Source organism: Camponotus floridanus, unplaced genomic scaffold (genome assembly GCF_003227725.1).
Source record: "Camponotus floridanus strain SB8 unplaced genomic scaffold, Cflo_v7.5 scaffold5, whole genome shotgun sequence".
NCBI classification, from domain to species: domain Eukaryota; kingdom Metazoa; phylum Arthropoda; class Insecta; order Hymenoptera; family Formicidae; genus Camponotus; species Camponotus floridanus.
The window spans coordinates 3,469,277-3,489,346 of record NW_020229658.1 but is presented as its reverse complement, the minus strand read 5'-3'; the positions used below and the strand labels follow the sequence as shown (position 1 = coordinate 3,489,346).

The 20,070-nt window shown below is 35.8% G+C and overlaps 1 protein-coding gene and 1 long non-coding RNA gene across 3 annotated transcripts in view; one reads left to right on the top strand and one right to left on the bottom strand.

Moving 5' to 3' along the window:
• LOC105258009 (transmembrane and TPR repeat-containing protein CG4341) overlaps nucleotides 1-20,070 on the top strand; it is a 199,560-nt gene that overhangs the window by 88,720 nt on the left and 90,770 nt on the right. The window lies entirely within an intron of this gene.
• LOC112639173 lies at nucleotides 421-16,493 on the bottom strand. The gene is made up of 3 exons (XR_003123344.1): nucleotides 16,341-16,493; nucleotides 15,442-15,487; nucleotides 421-755 (listed from the first exon to the last, which is right to left on the bottom strand). It is a non-coding gene; the product is annotated as an uncharacterized LOC112639173 (long non-coding RNA).

Genomic DNA, 20,070 nt, shown 5'->3' with positions numbered 1-20,070 from the left:
TATTGATTAAAATGAAATAGATTAAGTGTAATAATATAATGAATACTCAATATTTAAAAATAATATTGAAATATAACTAGCAAATATCACAATGAATTATTGACAATGGATTTTGCAGTTTATTCGCTTCTTTTATTACTTTGCGCGGAAACATTCGTCTTCACCTTAAATATATCATTCCGCGCGACGTTCTATGCTCGCTGATTCTCTCGACTCCTCTAAAAGTGTCCTATAAAATCGATTAGCGACCCGATGCAAACGGGAAGTTGCGAATATCTTTCGTTCGGAGATCGTGGGATCGTTTCTCAATGTCGGCGCTGAGAAAACCCGTTTCGCCGATGAGGAATATAAGCGGTGTCGTTACGCGAGAACCAATTGCAGCTGCGACAACCCTTTGAATCGGGGGAGGAAGGTAAGCGATTGAATGCAAAACGTGAGACAAACGGAGAGAAGATTGGTGAAGAGTGCGATAAAAGAGATGCAAAAAAAAAACATACAAGACAGGAAACGGGGATTCGCGTAAAGAGCATGCCGTTATGAAAAACCTTATATAGCGCGAAACACGAATGACGTAACTATAAAAAAGAATAAAATATCCTGTAGTGATACTAAACCATGATACATACCATCTCACGTCGTAAAGAGCACATTGGCCGGCGATATCAGCAGCAAAGTTTAACAGCTACACGTTTTGCCACCTGACTTTTCCGTCGACCTCGTGGCTTCTTCGCGACACAGTTCCGTCGATCTGTCAGCTAAAAAAAATATAAATTTTTTTCGTGCATATATATCGCTGCAGATTTGCATTTCAGAGATATTTTAAAATACCAATGTTATGAAGAATGCAAAAAATGATAGAGATTTGTCGCAATAATATAGTTATGAAATTCGAGTTTTGTGGATTTCAATTACGTATTTAATTTTCGTTGCATTTTTTGTATAATATAAAATCTGAAAAATAATATATATATTTGACACATACTCTCGCGTCATATTTATCATTTCTATTATTATAATCACACAATTGGCTATCGCAAAATGCGATATTCAATAAATCTCGTTAGATATTACAATTCTATTGTTATAAATCTATATAACGCCGTGTAATCCGTCGAATAAAACGATGACGTCCATATAACGCTTTGATTCGACAGGTCACAAAGATAATCGAATATACTCGTAGCCCGTCGATTTCATCGTTTCACGAATACATTTCCGTCGACTATCACTTTGTTTTTTCCATCAAATGGTCAACTATAGAAAACGAATTTCAGCAAAATACATCGAAGATTATTACAGATTAATAACTTGATATTTACTATAACGATGCCGACAAAATTCGTTCGCGGATAATAGGTTTATATGGAATACATAATGCTGCCGCGGAAGTATGCTAATGATTATTTTATGCGAAACGATGGTCCTCTCTGTGCGAAACGATTTCGCCATAAACTGTGGTCAAACTTAATTTTCCGCAGAATTCTGTTCCATATATATTTTCTATATCGTGCAATATTTTAACGTCGACGATAGCTAACGGTTTGCGCGATAATGCGCGATTTTGTACAATGCATTTGTAATGAAATTTATACCGTAATATATTTTAACGTAAAAAATGTGAGAAAATAGAGAACACAGAAATACACATAGGATATATGTATAAAACTTGTTTAATCCTGTATCTGTTTGGTTTATATGTTAACTATGTTAACTATGTTAGAAATAAACAAATGTTAAAATTGATTACTTTCTTAAAATACATATATGTTTTTATATGAAGTTTTACTTTATTACAATCTCTAATTTCGTACTCAGCAATTTTTCCATGGATACAAATATTGTAAAATCACGGAAATGTTATTAATTATTATTTTTAAAATATTTGAATTTAAAAAAGTATTTAATAATATTAAATTTTTATAAATATTGAAATTTTTATAATGTTCACATGTGTATATGATTTTAAACAATCAGCAATATTTATTACATACAAAGAGAAAGGGAAAGAGAGAGAGAGAGAGAGAAAAAAAGCATATTTTTTTAGAGAACATTGAAAAATATCATGCTAAAAATTAAATTAGCGCTATATGCAACTGGAGCGTATGTTCATTTGCATAATGCTAATTATAATATTAGATCCGACTAAAAGTTAGCTTTTTCCGTCGTTTCGATTCCCTCTTGTTTCCTCTATTTTTATAATTTCCGTTGTCCTCGCATTCCCGAAGCGAGTACGGTCAGTTATGCGTGATAACGAAAGCCGGCAATTTCACAATTTGATAAGACTGAATTTATGAACGTACAGTACAATAAATACCTATCTTTTTCGCCTGGCGTAATCCCGCAAAAATCTAGCCGTATGTTTAATCAAAACGCTCTGCATATGCACAATAAAAGGAGGGTGGCGCGTATTTTCCGCGTAATATTCTCTACCTTATGAATTACGATATAATTACACGCCCGAAAGCTATCTCGACTCCGATTAACTTTTGCAATTAGAGAAAACGACGAAAATTCCGGAAAGTTTCTCTGACGGCTAAAGGTCATAGTTTTAAGAATATTCGCGGGTCCGTTGCCTTGATCGCCAAGCGGAAAAATCGCATCAAAGCGATATCAAACCGGCGTGCGCGAAATGCCTTCGTCTTCGAGGACCGACATGGATGATCAGAGTAACGATGGTTGGAAAAGCGTAACGTTCTTAAACTCCACTGACAGAAATCGATATTCGCGTCCGTGGGCTCCGTTCGTCCGATTCCTGACCATAACGGCGGTTGTTAATCCTGCTAGATAATCCGGTTAGCTTAGCTAGTAACGGCAAGAAAAGGAATGCATTGTGAATAGGAATAAAAGTGGAACACTTGCTGCAGCTTGATTTAGTTCAACTCAATTTGGGTTTTTGTTCAAATTTTAATAACTTAATTACTTAATTAATACTAATTGGTTTTTATTAACATTTTAATTACTTAATTACTTAATTACTCAATTAAGTTATTAAAATTTTAATAAAAGACCCAAATTCAATTTGTGACGTGTGGAAAAATTAATATACTTTCTTAAAAAATTAATTCAACATTTTCTTAAATTACTTAATATATATATATTATATAATATTCTTAATTACTCAATATTTCATAATTATGTGTCAAATAATAAATTCATACTTAAAAGCAAAACCTTTTCTTGCGAAACGTTGAATACGACTTACATTCAAACTGTCAAATGATTTCATCAATTTTAACTAAATTCACGTGACAATAAAATAGAATTTCCAGTCTTATTTCTAATGGAAGGAATTCCAATCTGAAATATAATTTTAGAGGAATCTTGCGCAATACATAGTTGTAACGTCCACGGCTTTTCTTTCATCGAACATTGACACAACTATTGCTCCAGTTATGATGCAATATATTTTAATCGACCAGAGATAGTGACCTAAAACACAAACTATAATCCCGATGCAGACGCATCCGTTATAACCGAACTAAACTGCATTAAGGCGGATGCAATGCGCATCCTGCTTAAGATCAAGACGGTTGATGTGGAAGACGGAAGAGATATATAGATAGAAGGACGTGGAGAACACTGTGGGGTGCAACCGTGGAGAAGAGCCGGACGGCATAGCTATTCAAACTATTCGAGTTGCAAGGAATTTCCTGCACCCAGTCATTCCAGTGTACACGGTTCGAGACGACGGTGGAAAGGGAGACAGGGTGCTACACATATACGCGCGTACACAAATCCATCGATGCCATAGTTTCCCGATGTAACCGCAGTCGAACGAGCACCGCTACCCTCCGAATCATCCCTCCCTCCCCCCCCCACTTCGAAACGCATTGTGGCACGTGGAATTTGTCTTCGGCCCAATGAATGGGATTACCTACCCTCGAATCGCCGTCGATTAAGCGATAGGGATCCACGACAGGGGAGGCAGTCGCGTGTGCCTGGATACCAAAGGCACATATGTGCGCGCGGGCGCGCGCGCAGCCGGTAATTGTCGACGGTATGTAGAGAGGGTTGTAAATTTACTGAACGGTGATGCCTCATGAAAAATGGAGCCGTGTTATTTGCGAGGTTTTGTAAATATGGCGCGAAAAGTCATAGAAGTCTCCATGTATTAAAATTAACGATAATTGCGTTGCAAAAGAAAGTTATAAAAGTGGTAAGTACATAAAAAATGATTAATTAACGAAAAATAGAGTATAACAGTATAAGTATAATTTCAAAAATGAAACTTCATTGAAATTATCGAAAATAATATTTCATCTTTTAATCGATCGCATTAAAAACATCAAGTCAGCTGTTCAAACTGTGAAATTTTAATATTTAATTTGGAAAATTAGTTTAACATGGCAGATTATATAAAGTTTAGAAATATGAGTGTATGAAGTAAAAAGAATGAGAATACATGAATGATAATTTATGGAGTCGGCATAATAATGTACATTGTTGAAAACGTCAGCTTGAGAAGGCAATAAATTGTCCCTCGCTTCTCATAGTCGCGAGAAGCCCCTGTAAGCTTCAAGCGTTATCGTGAGAGTTTACAGAAGACATATCTCATTTCCGGAAAATCATAGTGCAGAATTCTGAAATGTAATTTTCGCAATGGAGAAATATCGCATGTGTCAATTATGTCCTCCATATATAAGAATTATGTTTCAGGCTTGCGGTGTTAAAATTTTCAAAATTACGAATATTCGGATGTAAAAATTGCGAAAATTCCATGAACTATCATCCAGTTTAAACTCTTAAAGACAAGAGGATTTTTCAGAGAATTTTTAAAATACTATTTATCACAATCCTAAAAATTTTGAAATCCACGAACCACCTCAATTCCGAAATTGCAGCATTTCCAGATTCCTGAAATTCTCTAGAAATTCTACACCCTCATATTACAAGATTGAATCCTGTAAAGTTTTATTTTATCTTCTCTAAAAAATACGATGTACATAGCAAAAAAGATCTTAGTGTTATTCAATATACTATGTTAACATAACATAGAAAAAATTTATAAATTTTAGTCTCTTGAACATTGATTTTTTTCAATTATCAGTCAATCATTCAATTTGTAGTCCTTTCTGTGATATTGCACCAAACTGCTTTTTAGGGATTTACAACGTTGATTTTATATATTTTTATAAATCGACTTTATATCGTAGCGAGAATACGTCGTCTAATTCCTTCGGCATCGTTTCTTCTCTCGGAGGAAAGCCGTATTATATAGGCAAACTGCGAAGCCTCGTCGATATTGGCGACACGAGCACGAGTCGTAAAAGATTCTCTTGTACCGGGCGCGAGCGAAATCCCCTCGTGATCGGAATAACGAGTTCCCCGGCTCTCTGCACGAGCGATCTGGTGTGCGTGAATGGGACCCGTAGGACGGAAGGGGGCAACTTTTCTCCTGCAGCCACCCTGTGCGAGAGCAAGAAACGTGCTCGCTATCGCGCTGCCGATCGGGAACGTACAGAGTGCGATTTCCGGACGAGGCCATGAATTTTATTATAAAACGCGCGCGAGAGGAAGAAAGACAGAAAGAGACAGAAAGAGAGTCGGAATTACATTTCCGGATGTCGGACGAGCGAAATTCGGCCCGGCAAACGAGGATCCTCGATGGATATCCGGATTTCGCACCGAAGATCCTCTTTTTATTTCGCTTTAATTCGCTCGGAAATATCATGCGCCAAGTGACACGTAAGATTTATAATTGCGCTAATTATTGTAAATAGTAACTGTCACTGATAAAAATAAAAACACTCAATATATAAACTGACTTAATATTTCGTGCATTCTTAAAAATAATTTATTAATTATGTTTAAAATTATATAAAACGTTATATAAGTTTATATATATATTTATATAAATAATTTTTTATATTTTTTATTCATCACTTTACTATAATTTATATATAATTTATATATAATTAATAATAAAGGATGTGATATATGATTATATTTAGAATAATTCGCAATCTTCAGAGAAAGAGAAAGAGAGAAAGAAAATACTAAAGGTACAATATTACAAAAGATCTTATTGATATTCTTCGGTACACATAGATTTCAGAATAAATTTCTGCGATAAATGAAAGATCCAATAAAATATTAAGCCACGATTATACCGAATTAAATATTTACGCTACATTTCTCGAGAAAATTCGAAAAGCCAATATTAAAATTTGCTGAAAACGTTTATCAGATTATTTTCCGATGGCATGGGTGGCATTAATAAAATTAATTAACCTGATTTTCGTACCGCTGCAATTACACTCATCCTCATATTACATTTAATTATGAGATAGCGTATAAATATCAATAACGTTAATCGAGCGCGCGTAAAGATTAATGTGTTGATCATTTATTTAAATTGGATTAATCCGAAATTATCTATAATATTAACGATGTTATTTTAGCATGTAATCTTATTTCATAGTTGCAGATAATAAGTATCTCGCAATTATTCAATAATATCTATACCTTATAATTCAAGTCATTTATCTTTTTCATTTTTTCTAAGATATTTATTCTACATCGAAAATCCATTAATTTGACCGTTCTTAATCGAATTCGAATTCGTCTATAATGTGCTTATTATTGTCGACTATGCCATCTGCGCTATCTGGGTTAAGCGCGCGACTGTCCTGTAAGGACGAGGTCCTTGGTGGGTATGGAGTTGAAGCAACAATGCAAAGAGGATCCTCGAACCGGTCTTCGAGTGACCCAGTATCGACTCCACCTCCCTGCTCCTCGAGCATTGATTCTCCATCTTGGCCAGGTTGGTCCTTACCGCAGTAAATCTCGTATATCGGAAGTGAAGAGAGTTATCCACAAAATACATATGAGCCATTACAATTTCATATGAAAAATACGATTGATAATTTATCTTCCTTTTACTGGGTAATATTTCGAATAAACGATTCTCCAATAAAGTTATTGCGAAAGAATTAATAATTTTCTAAATATTACACGAGTATTTTTCTCAACTCAATATTTTTATATCAATATTCCATTCAATTAATACTTAATTCAATTGATTTTTAATTCTTGTTAATCTCAAACTTCATTTTCACGTTAAATAAATAAAAATCAAACTGAAACAATGGTCACATTGAATGTTAATTATGTTCTAAAAACATAGCAGAGCATAGCAGAAAATACGGGATATTATTTTAGAATCATATAAATCATATGATTTTTTAATACATTAAGATATATTCGAAGTATCGCTTAATGATATTTTCATGCCGTAAAATAGAAACAGCCACAGAGAAATCATGTGCATTTATAAGAAATGTGTGACTCGACCTATGACAACAACGTTACCGAAGTCGATAACGGTGACAGAAAAAGTCAATGATAGAAAAAGAGAGAGAGAGAGAGAGAGAGAGAACTCAAAATGGAGAGAAGTGAGAGCGAAATCTAGAGAATCACAGTTCTCTCGTGGAAAACGATGTGCGGCAACGTCGTCGCTAACGGCCGTAAATGGACCGTCGTTGAGGAGGAATACGGTGAGGGAAAGAAGCAGAGAGAACAAGAGGCTGCCAGATGGATGGAGACAACGACGAGAGACAATGGAAAAAGGGAAAGGAATAGGTGGAGAAGGGGAAGGGTGAAAGAAAAGAGAACGAAAAAGGAGATACCTTTATTACTCGAAGAAGAGCGACCGAGAAAATAGAGAGACAGGTCGTCCTCGCCTGTGGCAGTCTGCCAGGATCTCGCGGAGAATGCGAAGGACGAGGACGAGGGAGATGTATCGAAGAGATCGCTCGGTTGCACGTGGGTGGAACCTGGAGTGTAAGCGGAAAAGACACGCGATGCACGGTTGAAGGGATACGCGTATCGCGATATTGCCTCAGGATCATTTTCTATGCAAAATAAAATATTGCAGATACGACATCGGCCACACGAAGAATATAAACGAAAAAAGAGAAAGACAGATAGCCCGAAATAAAGGCGGTTTTTTTAGACAGGATCAAATCCTATACGAAGTTAGAGTAGAAAGGGACACGCGCGCAGACGTTGAAACATTCGATTCCGTGAATTTGATATTTCCCTGGGGTGCACCACAGCCATACGTATTCCCGCCTATTTCCGCCGCTGTTTCGGAGGATTCCGGATTACCCAATCGGTCACCATGGCGGTGTTAAAATATACAGAGCATGCCGCAAGTTCCATCCTCTTTCCTTCACTCTGTGTCTCTCACCCCCGGAGGAAATTTCTCTTCCTGCCGAATCCAAGGCGGATTTCTCTTTACGGAAAATCCGATCGACGCCCGTACTTGGACACAACTTTTTAATTTTCAACTTGGTAATTAAGCGTGGGATTGAAACTTTGTTGAAATAAAGTCCCCTCGGGATTGATTGCGAAATAAGCTTTTGTTGGCCATTCACTTTAAAAACTCGATTCGTATAGCTCTATAATTGAGCACTTTGCGAAATTCTTATTAAGAGAATTGATTCTTATTGAGTATTAAATAGAAATACAATACAATACATGCATGATTTTCGTGATGAAATAAATTTCCTGACAAGAAATGTGCAACAAGCAGAGCGATTCATTGTGATACTTGACCATGTGATTAATGGCGCGCTTTCTAATTTATGCAAAACCGTAATCGCACATCTATGTCGTCGTGTAGAGGCGACACACGAGAGCACGAAGGGTTAAAGATCGAAGCGTACATTAATCACGATGATTAATACGTCGTTTTACGCGGAAGGCCAAACACCTCGAAGTTACACATTAATAATCACACTTATTTCGGAGCGTGTAATTAATAGCAGTGAGAATGAAACGGATTAGACACGACTACCGAAAATTACACGATCTCACGACAAAAAGCTCTAATATAATTTTAGACATATAAATTTACCGAAGATTTTTTTTATTACATTATATTATACAAGCCACAGTAAATAATTAATTATTATTCTAATATTCTATCTAAGTCACAGTAGCTGAAAAATGAATTGTACGCAATACATAATTAAATACAGATTCGATGTAATATCTGAAAGGCGGGTGCAAAATTGAATTAAAAAAAAATGTGACATTCCGCATTTCTGCCAACGTGAATGCAATTCATGTCAACCGTCGAGTACCAGTTATCGTTAGCAGCTTGTCAGGTCGCAGTATAATCTCCGTTCGTTTCCACAATCTATTCAAAGACATAATCACCGGCAAGCGTAGCGATTGCAGCTCCGGCATTATTTCGACAGTTTACGAACTCCGATTTCACCCTCGGCGCGCGTCTTAAATACCGTCATTCTCCCATACTATTGCGACTTCCACTCGCACACGTGAACACGCCATTGATCTCTATAATAACCGATTTAACCATCATGAATGAGCGAGCGATCGTTCGTAAAACGATGTGTATTATTGAAACAAAAGCACATACTTTATCAATCAATTATAGATTAAAAGACCTAGGATATTTATTATATGTATTATCTCGAAAATAAAATATATACAATTAATAATAAAATACAATAAATATCAATAAGATATGCATATCGCAATATTAATAAATAAATATATCTATTAGTAGGAGATATAACGTTAGTTAGCAAACAAGAGAGCAAGAAACTATCCATCATATTTAAAACTTAATTTTACGTAAATTTATTCCAGAATAGATTTGTTCTTCCTTTAAATAAAAAAAATATATTTATTTGTTATATTTTTTTTATATATATTTTATTTATATATTTTTATTTATTTGTATGTACATTTATACTTAAGTACGTTATATACGTATTATGAAATCGCAACATTTGTCGTGTACAAGAGGCATTGCGATAAACGAGAGGCGTTTATACTTTTGTACGTGCCGTATAGACAAGTGAAATTCCGGACGAAATCTCAAATAATGATCGATGCGACGAGCTGACGTACAACGGAACGAGACTTGGAGAAATGAGATCGAGCGGAATGGAGCCTGCTATGCAAAAGCGCAGAAAGGCGAGGCGGATGACTTCGTGCCGAACGGCACGAGCGGGTTATTCGCCAAATGGAATACGTATAGATCGCGCCTTGCTCGCCGGATTGGGGGACGGTGATCGATGGATGGTAGGTGGATTGGTTTCACCGGGATCGACCGTTAGGAGATTGACCTCTGTCAGGGGTTTCTATTACGACGTCCTCGAGTCCTGCGGCGTACGAAGGAACGAGGGTCGTACCCTCTTCCCCACGCGAATTCGCTTCCTGCGAAAAGCCTCGCTCCGTCCCGTCCCGTTCCTCTCGGTAGCCACGATTTACGCCCGCCGATTTTCACGCCCTTCTTCGTGAAACGGAGACGCGTATATATTATGCGTGAAAAAAAAACTTGACGCCGCGGGCTAACTGAAAGGAGCGGAGCTTATAAAGGCAACCCCGTATTCGTTCCTTCACAGATTTGTGAGACAGTTTCTTGCGATGTCTTGCGATAAATCATGCGATCTTAGAATGAATGCCCCGGTATTGAAACTCAGGATGACATAGATACATCATGAGATTAGCTTTATCCATGAATTACTTGGCGAAATTATAAATGATGCTTTTTTTCAACGTATCTTTTTTCAACGCGTCTTTTTCAGGGAATATATATCATCTTTTTCAACTTATTTATTTTTAATATCAAATAAAGAGCTAACTTGAGAGAAGCTTAGTGTCATATCAAAAATCAATTTCCTTTTTATATTCTTCTTATACATCAAAGTATTAACACAAAGTATAATTTATAAAAATTATAACATATCATCTACATTTATCACCACAAAAGTATCATCCAGTATTTAAGTAAAAAGCTACAAATTATTAAATAGTTTTGTTCTTAATTAATTTTCAATTAAATTAATAATAATTTTATTTTGTTCCTAATTGTTTGATAATTAAGAATAATCTCAATATTAATAGCTGATCAGATTGCCATTGCGAAAGTATCGATTGTGAAACTCTTCAAAGGATACATTGAACTTCTTATGTACTTACGTAAGGGAACGTTCTGTAAATCGTACATCACGAGACTCATCTAAACGAGAACGCCGCGTCTTCCGATTTAGCTCGCAACGTGCTCTAAATTGCCGGCAAATAAAATTCGATACGTCGTACGGTTATTTCCGATATACGAACGCTATATGTATTTTCCACGATCAATTTGAAAGAACCGCTTCCGAGAGATTGGATAACTCGCGTTATTCCGAGGATGCACCAAAGTCTGTGGATCTTATCATGCCCGACGATGCATAGCCCGCGTGGTTTCTCAATTGCATAAACGAAAAAAAAAGAGAAAGAAAGAGAGAGAGAGAGAGAGAGAGAGAGAGAGAGAGAGAGAGAGAGAGAAAGATAGAAACAAGCGAAATATTTTAAACGAAATTTTTCTCAAATGATATATATAATTTCGCACACGTAGTTTAATTTTAAATTGCACACACACATTTTACGTCTTATAATGTTACATTTATGTGTAATCTCTCTTTATATATTTAATTTTAAACTGAGCGAGTAATTTTAAAATTATAACGAAAAGTGTCAGAAAATATCAAGACGAATATGAAGAGGAAAGATTCTTTAGATGTAAAGATTCATTCTTTATAATGCATTCTTTTACTTTATATTTTGTATATAAAATATCACATATTTTGATATTAAATTTTCTTTTAACTATGACGAAAACGTGCACTGAGATCTTGTTATCGCGATATATGGTGGGCACATCGATAGATTATCGATATACATACCGATCAGGCTACTTCTCACCGCTTCATTATGTCCGTGGCCACTATCGGCTGTAGTCCCGATAACCCTTTTACGTGATGAAGCCCGGCCTGAAGTTACACCACCATAATTACCGTGAAGAGGATTAGACGACAAAATAGACACGCGAAATAACACAAGAGCGAAATGAGTTTTCGAGGCGATTTGATGAGATTAATTGATCCGCTTTGCTTAATAATTATCGTCGCCCTTTCCCTCTTTACTCGACGTACCATTTGCGGGCGCGACACTTTGTCGCATCTGTTTCGACGGCGCGACTTAACCCAAATTGCTTTCCTGAAATCGATTACAGCCGGCGTAACAGCGTCGCGACGCTGAATTTCTATTACCGGATACGATTCCGAGTCGAGCCGAAAACGTCGCGTTGCCGCGTCGAAAATTTACACGAATAATTTTGACGTGCCGCTCTTATCGTTGATAAATGTCCAATGAAATCTAATATAATCCACGTTATATTACATTATACATTATTGTACGAACCTATCGCGAACACTCGATGTAAAATATATTTTGTAATTATATCAAAACGTAATCATAGTGAAAAAAGAATTTTCACTGATTATGTATTTCGCGGATGCATAATTGTTACTAATAATGATTAATAATGTGTTAATATTATCGGTCTTATATTAACAGACTTTTACGTTATTATATTTTACGTATAAATGACTTTAAACAACACATCAAACAAGAAAACATTTTTCTTCTAAACAAGGTATATTTTTCCTTTAATGGTCGCATAACGAAAGATTGATGGTTAAAGAAAATATTTCTAAGTAATATCTTGACCCATCGAAAAGAGAAAAAAAATAAAGAAGAAAACATTTTTCCTTCAAAGAAGAAACATTTCCTTAATGGTCGCATGAAGGAAAAGAGACTAATAATATCATTAAAGTAATATCGTTAGAGAAATATTCCAGATAATCTTGTTACTTCCAGATAATTAATCACTTTATCAGTTCGCGAATCACGCGTTATCCGATGAAATGTAACATACGCGGCGTTAATCGAAATCTGTTGCGAGGCACGTTAATTCCGCGGGATGAATGAAAGACGCTAAGAGAATCCCGGGCTCTGGTAATACGTACGTTCCAGTGTTTTCGGCGCTCGTCACCGAGTTTCGCCGGATCGTGATTCCTACCGATCCGCGAAATCGCACGAGGAAAATCGCGAAATGGAACGCTGGATCCGCTCGAGCGCGTCGACGGCGGGCTGCGGTTGAAGGTGCACCCCGTAAGAGACGCCCGAAGGATGGAATGAGTTTTCCGGACGATTTAGTCAGGTATTTATTTGGCCTCCCCCGCGCGCCACCCCCTCATCTCTTACCGACATCTTCGCGGTTCTCGCTCCCGAGACTATCTTCCGGGAAATGCCTGACATAATGTAGCATCGTCGAGCTATGTGCCCTTCCTTCTCACCCTCTTATCCTCCTTCCCTTTTCCGCTTTTCTATCTTTCTTTTCGCGGTAACGTCAGTGTCCTTTCTCTTTTCATCTATCTCTTCTCTATCGATTCTTATACTGATCTTTGAGATGGAGTTATATAAATTGTTTTTAAAGAAAATACTAGTCCGCCACATCTTTCGCGTAGTTTTCACGTATTTATATTACATTATAATAATAATATCCGTATACACAATCGCATAACGCTTTCGATTACGTCACGTATGCATACACAATAAGAATTCTTCGTGCCAAATATTTCTTTTTGACTTGAATTTTTCGTTAAAATTACAAAATATCAATATATTCCTCTCAATACTTGAAAATATAGTCACGTTATTTATTTTCTCGCATTTTTCTCGAAAAAGAACTCACGAATAATTTTCTAAATAGAAACTAAGTGGATGATAGAAATATAATATTTACGGCATTTATTCACATCATTCATTCATATTTTTCACAGATTTTATGCATTCTGACTGGCATTTGCGTTCAAAATATCAATAAACACAAGCAACATGGAAAATATGAAAGAATACATATACGTTGGAAAAAATATGACAAAATTTTAACGACTAATGCGCTCCTTCTTTTTCGCAGCAAAAATTATTTCTCATTCTATTTTTGTGAATATACTGATATTTCGAATTAGGATAATGCTATTAAATTCTTAAAAGCATCTGACGTGACGCATGTCCATGTTCATCATTTTATTTTATTTTATTTTATTTTATTTTAATCAAAAGATTAATTTTGTTGTAAATTATTTATTAACACGGAATCATATCTCACATTCCGGAGGAATTTATTCCTAAAACAAGTTTATATAGGTCCTTTATATTTGTTATCTTTTCTTTTCAATATTTGCATCCCTATCTTTTCGCGTGTTCTTTCGACATTTGTAAGATCTACGACAAAAATTAGAAAAAGAAAGCGCAAGAACTCGGCGGTTAGCGACAGATAAGAGATGAGAGAGAAAGAGAGAGAGATGGAGAAGGAGAGAAAGAGAGAGAAGGACAGTCTGCAAATTGCCATGCACCGCATCATCCCCTGGGATCGTGCAGCCAGGTCTCGCCGAAGATGCGGCGCCGTATCGTGTCGCGTTCATCGGTGTGAATTTCTATCAGTCGCGGCGACGAAGACCACCTTATCGCGCAATAGGGAATCGAGCTACGAAATTCGATCACGATCGATTATACCGAATATATCTCTACGCTGAAACTTTAATGTCATAAGTTATTGCAGAAACCTAGTTTGAATATAATTCGACGCTATAGATATAACTTCGATATTTATAATAAATGTTTATGGAAATATTTATTACAATTGTGATTTAACAGTTCGTAATTGTATCCGATATAAAATTCACGATTTTTCTGTGAAATTTAAATGTGTCAGATATCGTGATAAATCCCTTGAAGATCAAACAGACGCATACTTATTGTTAGCATTCCGATGACGCGTTTCACCTGCTGACGTGATCTTCGTGATATCGCGTGACAAAAGAATCACTACGATTATAAATTTGACACGAATCGCGTGATATACCGAGCAGTCTGCGAGAAAACATGGAGACGAGTACAAAGTGAAAAATGCGTTACAAACGGCGTTAATTGTGAAAAAAATCAATTTCATACACGAAATGTAATCGAAATGTCGAAACAAATCGTGAATCTATTTATATTTAGAGCTTTAAACCTATTTAAAGTTTTTTAACGAGTAAACGAATGTCGCTCTATTTTCGCCGCGGTCCGTCTCTAATCAATGCGAATTTTTATTTATCGGAGGATTAACGACTCTCATTCGAGCCCGAATCGAAATGTGTGCGTTCTAACGCGGGAATGGAAATGATCGCGGGTCAGAAGTTTACGAGATCGCGTGGCCTGGGAGAGGTTTTCACCACGTTGCAAAAAATTTCCATTTGCGATAATACCCCGGGTTCGCGCAATGGCGCATAATCGATTTTCTCACTGCTCGTCGTAATGTAAAAAGATAGGGATATAAAATTTTTCCCTCTAATAACCGTTACACTATTTGCTATGTTATGAAACAAATATTTTTCCATCTCTTTTTTCTCTCTCTCTCTCTCTTTCTTAATTTTTAAATGATCTATTCGACTGTTCTGCTATTGTCATTAAATTCTTATTGCTGTCTCTTGAACGCCAATTGATTAATAGAATTATTCTACTTTCTTGAAAAATAGCGATCATATTTTGCAATAATTCTGACATAATAAAAAGTAATTTATCACTCACCGCAACAGCATCTGACACACAATGGCAGCGTTGTACACAACGTGATCTATAAAATATAAATACAAACATATTTAAAATTATATGTTAAGGAAGTATCAAAAGGAATAATCAATATATTAAAAAATAATTACGCGCAATTAAATTTTACATTCGTCTTTTAAGTAGATAATTAGTAGAAAATTTTACGCAAATTCTGAAAAAAGCCTTTTATAGATATAATTGTTTATAAAATCTAAGAAAACTTAATCTTCGATATAAACTTTCATATAAATAATCGAAAAAGCAAAATTAAATAATATGAGAAAATTATTTATAAAAGTGTGTAATATTTACCGCGATTGTATTTTAAATGCGACAGTATACATGACTGCTACTTTTAAAAAATATTCTACACTATACATAACATCATATTCACTAATGTAACATCAAATATTCTTATATGGATTTTAAATATCTACAGCGATACGATACCATGAGTCAGTGACAGGTGTATTTTGCTCCATTTGAGACTTATATAAGAATATTTAATGTTACGCCAACGTGATGATAGTGTTACGTGTAGTGTACAGGACTTTCAGAGTTAATTCCACTCGTATATCGAATTATCGAGATAAAATTACCGATACTACATGAAAATTTTACAATCATAAACCACAGTAAAACACAACAGAACTGAAAATATATAAGATTGACACATAGACCGTGTTCCGAAATTGCTGCCAGTTTACTGCCAGCACTGAAAATATACAATATACATAACGTGCACTAGACGTTCGTGAATTCTATGCATGTAACGTGCATATAATTTGCAGTACTGGCAGTAATTTCGGAACACATAGAGTTATGCGACACTGAAACGCGTTTAATTATTAAGTATATGTAAGAAAAAATAACCTTACCAAAAGATTAGATGGAATCCATCGAAGATTAATCAAACTCCTCGTTGATGAAGCACTTTTGGTACACTATATAATTACACTACATGAGCACTATAATGATACACTTTTCTTGACGTACGAAACCTGATTGAACAATAATAATCTTTTTGTCTTTCTGCGCGTCGCTCCCCATCTCCTTATCCTTCGCAGCTTTTTTGTGTAATGGCGCATATTTCAGGTGAGACGTCACGCGTGACGTCACGCGTACGTCACGCGTACGTCACGCGTGACGTCACGCGTTCGCATAGGAAAGTAGGCCAAGGTCGCGTCGCATTGTTTAATATCTAGCCACGGTAGTCGCATCTATCGCGGTCACCTGAAAATAACTACGTTCAATCGTACGTATTTTAGTGACCTAAAAGTAAAAATTCGGTTTGTTTTCTGCGACGTATAACGCGTTATGTTTAAATACGTGATCACCTTGTTGTCATTCATGCGGCGAGACACGAGCCTCTCCATTCGCATTTTCTTCGAGACAGGATTACGATAGGTAAGTGTGTTACACAAGTATAACGATATTCTTTCATGGCGCACGAAACTTGATTGAACAATAATAATATTTTTGTCTTTCTGCGCGTCGTTCCTTATCCTCTTATCCTTCGTAACTTTTTTGCGTAATGGCGAATACTTCAGGTGTGACGTCACGCGCTCGCATACCGCGTTTAAGTGGGCAAGATCGCGTCGCTATTTACAACGACGTCTAAGCACGATAATCGTATCTATCGCAGTCACCTGAAAATAGCTACATTAAACCGCACGTATTTTAGTGACCTAAATTATAAAAGTAAAAATTCGGTTTGTTTTCTGTGACGTATAACGCGTTACATTTATATACGTGATCACCTTGTTGTCATTCATGCGGCGAGACACGAGCCTCTCCATTCTTCTTCGAGACACGATCGCGATAAGTAAGTGTGTTACACAAGTATAATGATATTCTTTCATGGCGCACGAAACTTGATTGAACAATAATAATATTTTTGTCTTTCTGCGCGTCGTTCCTTATCCTCTTATTCTTCGTAACTTTTTTGCGTAATGGCGAATACTTCAGGTGTGACGTCACGCGCTCGCATACCGCGTTTAAGTGGGCAAGATCGCGTCGCTATTTGCAGCGGCATCTAACCACGGTAGTCGTATCTACCGCAGTCACCCGGATGCAACTACATTAAATCGCACGTATTTTAGTGACTTAACCTATAAGAGCAAAAATCAGTTTGTTTTCTGTAGCGTATAACGCGTTACATTTATATACGTGATCACCTTGTTGTCATTCATGCGGCGAAACACGAGCCACTCCATTCGCATTCTTCTTCGAGACACGATCGCGATAAGTAAGTGTGTTACACAAGTATAATGATATTGTTTCATCCGCTCCTTTGCTGTTACTTTGCAGGCACCTTTAGGTTAAATTATCATGTTTTATTAATATATTTATGGATCCGCGGATGATAAAATCTATTTTAATAATATTTCATATATATCTTATATTCGAAATATACTTTACTTCTCTTTTGCGTATAAAAAACATTAAAAATCAAACAAACTTTCGAGAATAAACGCTCATATTTTTTTAATCTTGCATATTTACGAAAGAGAGAAAAAAATGCTTTTTATATATGTTTCTTATGTTGTTTCAACTTTATTTTTCAAGAAAGAATTTTAATAGAAACCATGTGATTACATTAAGAGTAATAGTATATAAATAAAATAAACGATTTTATTGTAAAATTTTGTTTTGATGTTTTGATGTTTATATGTAAAATTTTCATTTAAGAAATATTCTATATATTATATAAATATTATATATTATATAAATATATATAAGTATTTTAAATATTAAATATTCGATATTAAATCGTATAAAATATTCTTAGGGCGACAATGATAACTCGGTTTAAATGTTAGCAAGGTAATAGCAAAATCGATACGCACGTAAAAAATGCAATATTAATTTCATTGTAAAATTTTCATTTAAAAAATATTCTATATATTATATAAATATTAAATATTCTACACACAATTAAGTAATCTTAAATATTAAATATTCTATATTAAATCGTTTAAAATATTCTTGGGATGACAGTGGTAACTCGGTTTGAATGTTAGCAAGATAATAGCAAAATCGATACGCACGTAAAAAATGTAATATTAATTTCATTGTAAAATTTTCATTTAAGAAACACACAATTAAATAATCTTAAATATTAAAAATTCTATATTAAATCGTCTAAAATATTCTTTGGGCGACAATGGTAACTCGGTTTGAATGTTGGCAAGATAATAGAAAAATCGATATGCGCATAAAAAAATGCAATATTAATATCATTGTAAAATTTTCATTTAAGAAATATTCTATATATTATATAAATATTCTAAATATTAAATAATAATGTTAAATATTAAATATTCTATTAAATATTCTATTAAATCGTTTAAAGTATTTTTAGGGCGACAATGGTAACTCGATTTGAATGTTAGCAAGGTAATAGAAAAATCGATGTGCACGTAAAAAATGCAATATCGTCATTGTTGAGTCTCATGCAACATGTTCGATCAGTATTGGCATTTTATCCAGTCATCCTCGTGTTCCCGCTCTTAACATCGATCTGCCATAGAAACTAGATGTAATCGATTGGATATCTTCCCTTTTCGCTCCTCTCTATTGCTCGGTCCTTGCTTTGTCGCGTCCCCCCTCGTTCCTGCATCCCCTGCTCTCTATTACACTTCCGCCATTCTTCCGCTCTTTCATAGCGCCGGCACTGTATGCGAAAACCGGACGAAACCACGGACGGAGATTAATCATCCGTCGATTTTAATATCGCGATCGCGCGTGGTATCTACGTCCCCATCCCCTCGGAGTAAGGTAGGGGCAGGGAAAGGGAGAGTCATCTAGCTCCCCGTAATTTATTAATTCATTTCTGCGCGCTTGGGGGTGCCCAATAATTCTAATTTGACCGCGGTCTTTATCGCTCTCCGATTCGACCCTCGCCCTCCACGAGAAGGAGGGTGTAAAATTGAATCGGCGTCGTCTTACGTAAGTCGATGAGGCTTAAAGGGGTCGGACGAGTATTAAGTGACTCGATTGCGCGGGGAAGGAAGAGTCGAAAGCGAAAAAGTCGAAAGAACGCGAGCTACTCATCCCCCTTCCGAATTCATTTACGTAACGTTCCTTCGCAAGTCGCAGGACGAGCTTCATTAATGTCACGCTTGCGTGGATATATACGTGTGGGTGTCCACGTGCGTCAACAAGAGTACACTCGCTCTCCTAATGGCTCCGTCGACCCGCGAACGTTTACATTTGTCATATGCGACACGTGAAGAACACGCCACGTTTTTTCGGAGATTATCAGAATGAGACATTTTAGAGATATTTCCTGCTCTGGAAAAAAGATCATTTTTTTTAAATAAAATGTAGATTTTTGTGCCATGCTTATGTAAGTTTAATGCGCTGTTTTTTAAGATGACTTTAATATAAAAGTGAGCGAATTTCAGCATCGAGTTTGAATTTTGTAATTATACGTTTCATGATTTTTAGCAGAGATAATAATAATTTGCATTTAAACTTATCTGTGAAAAATACCCGGATATTCGCAGAAAAATAAAATTTAAAGTGCGTGGTGTAAAAAGGACGGATATACTCGACAATTACGTACTTCGCGCAAAAGTTAGAAAAATGTATCCCTTCGTGCGC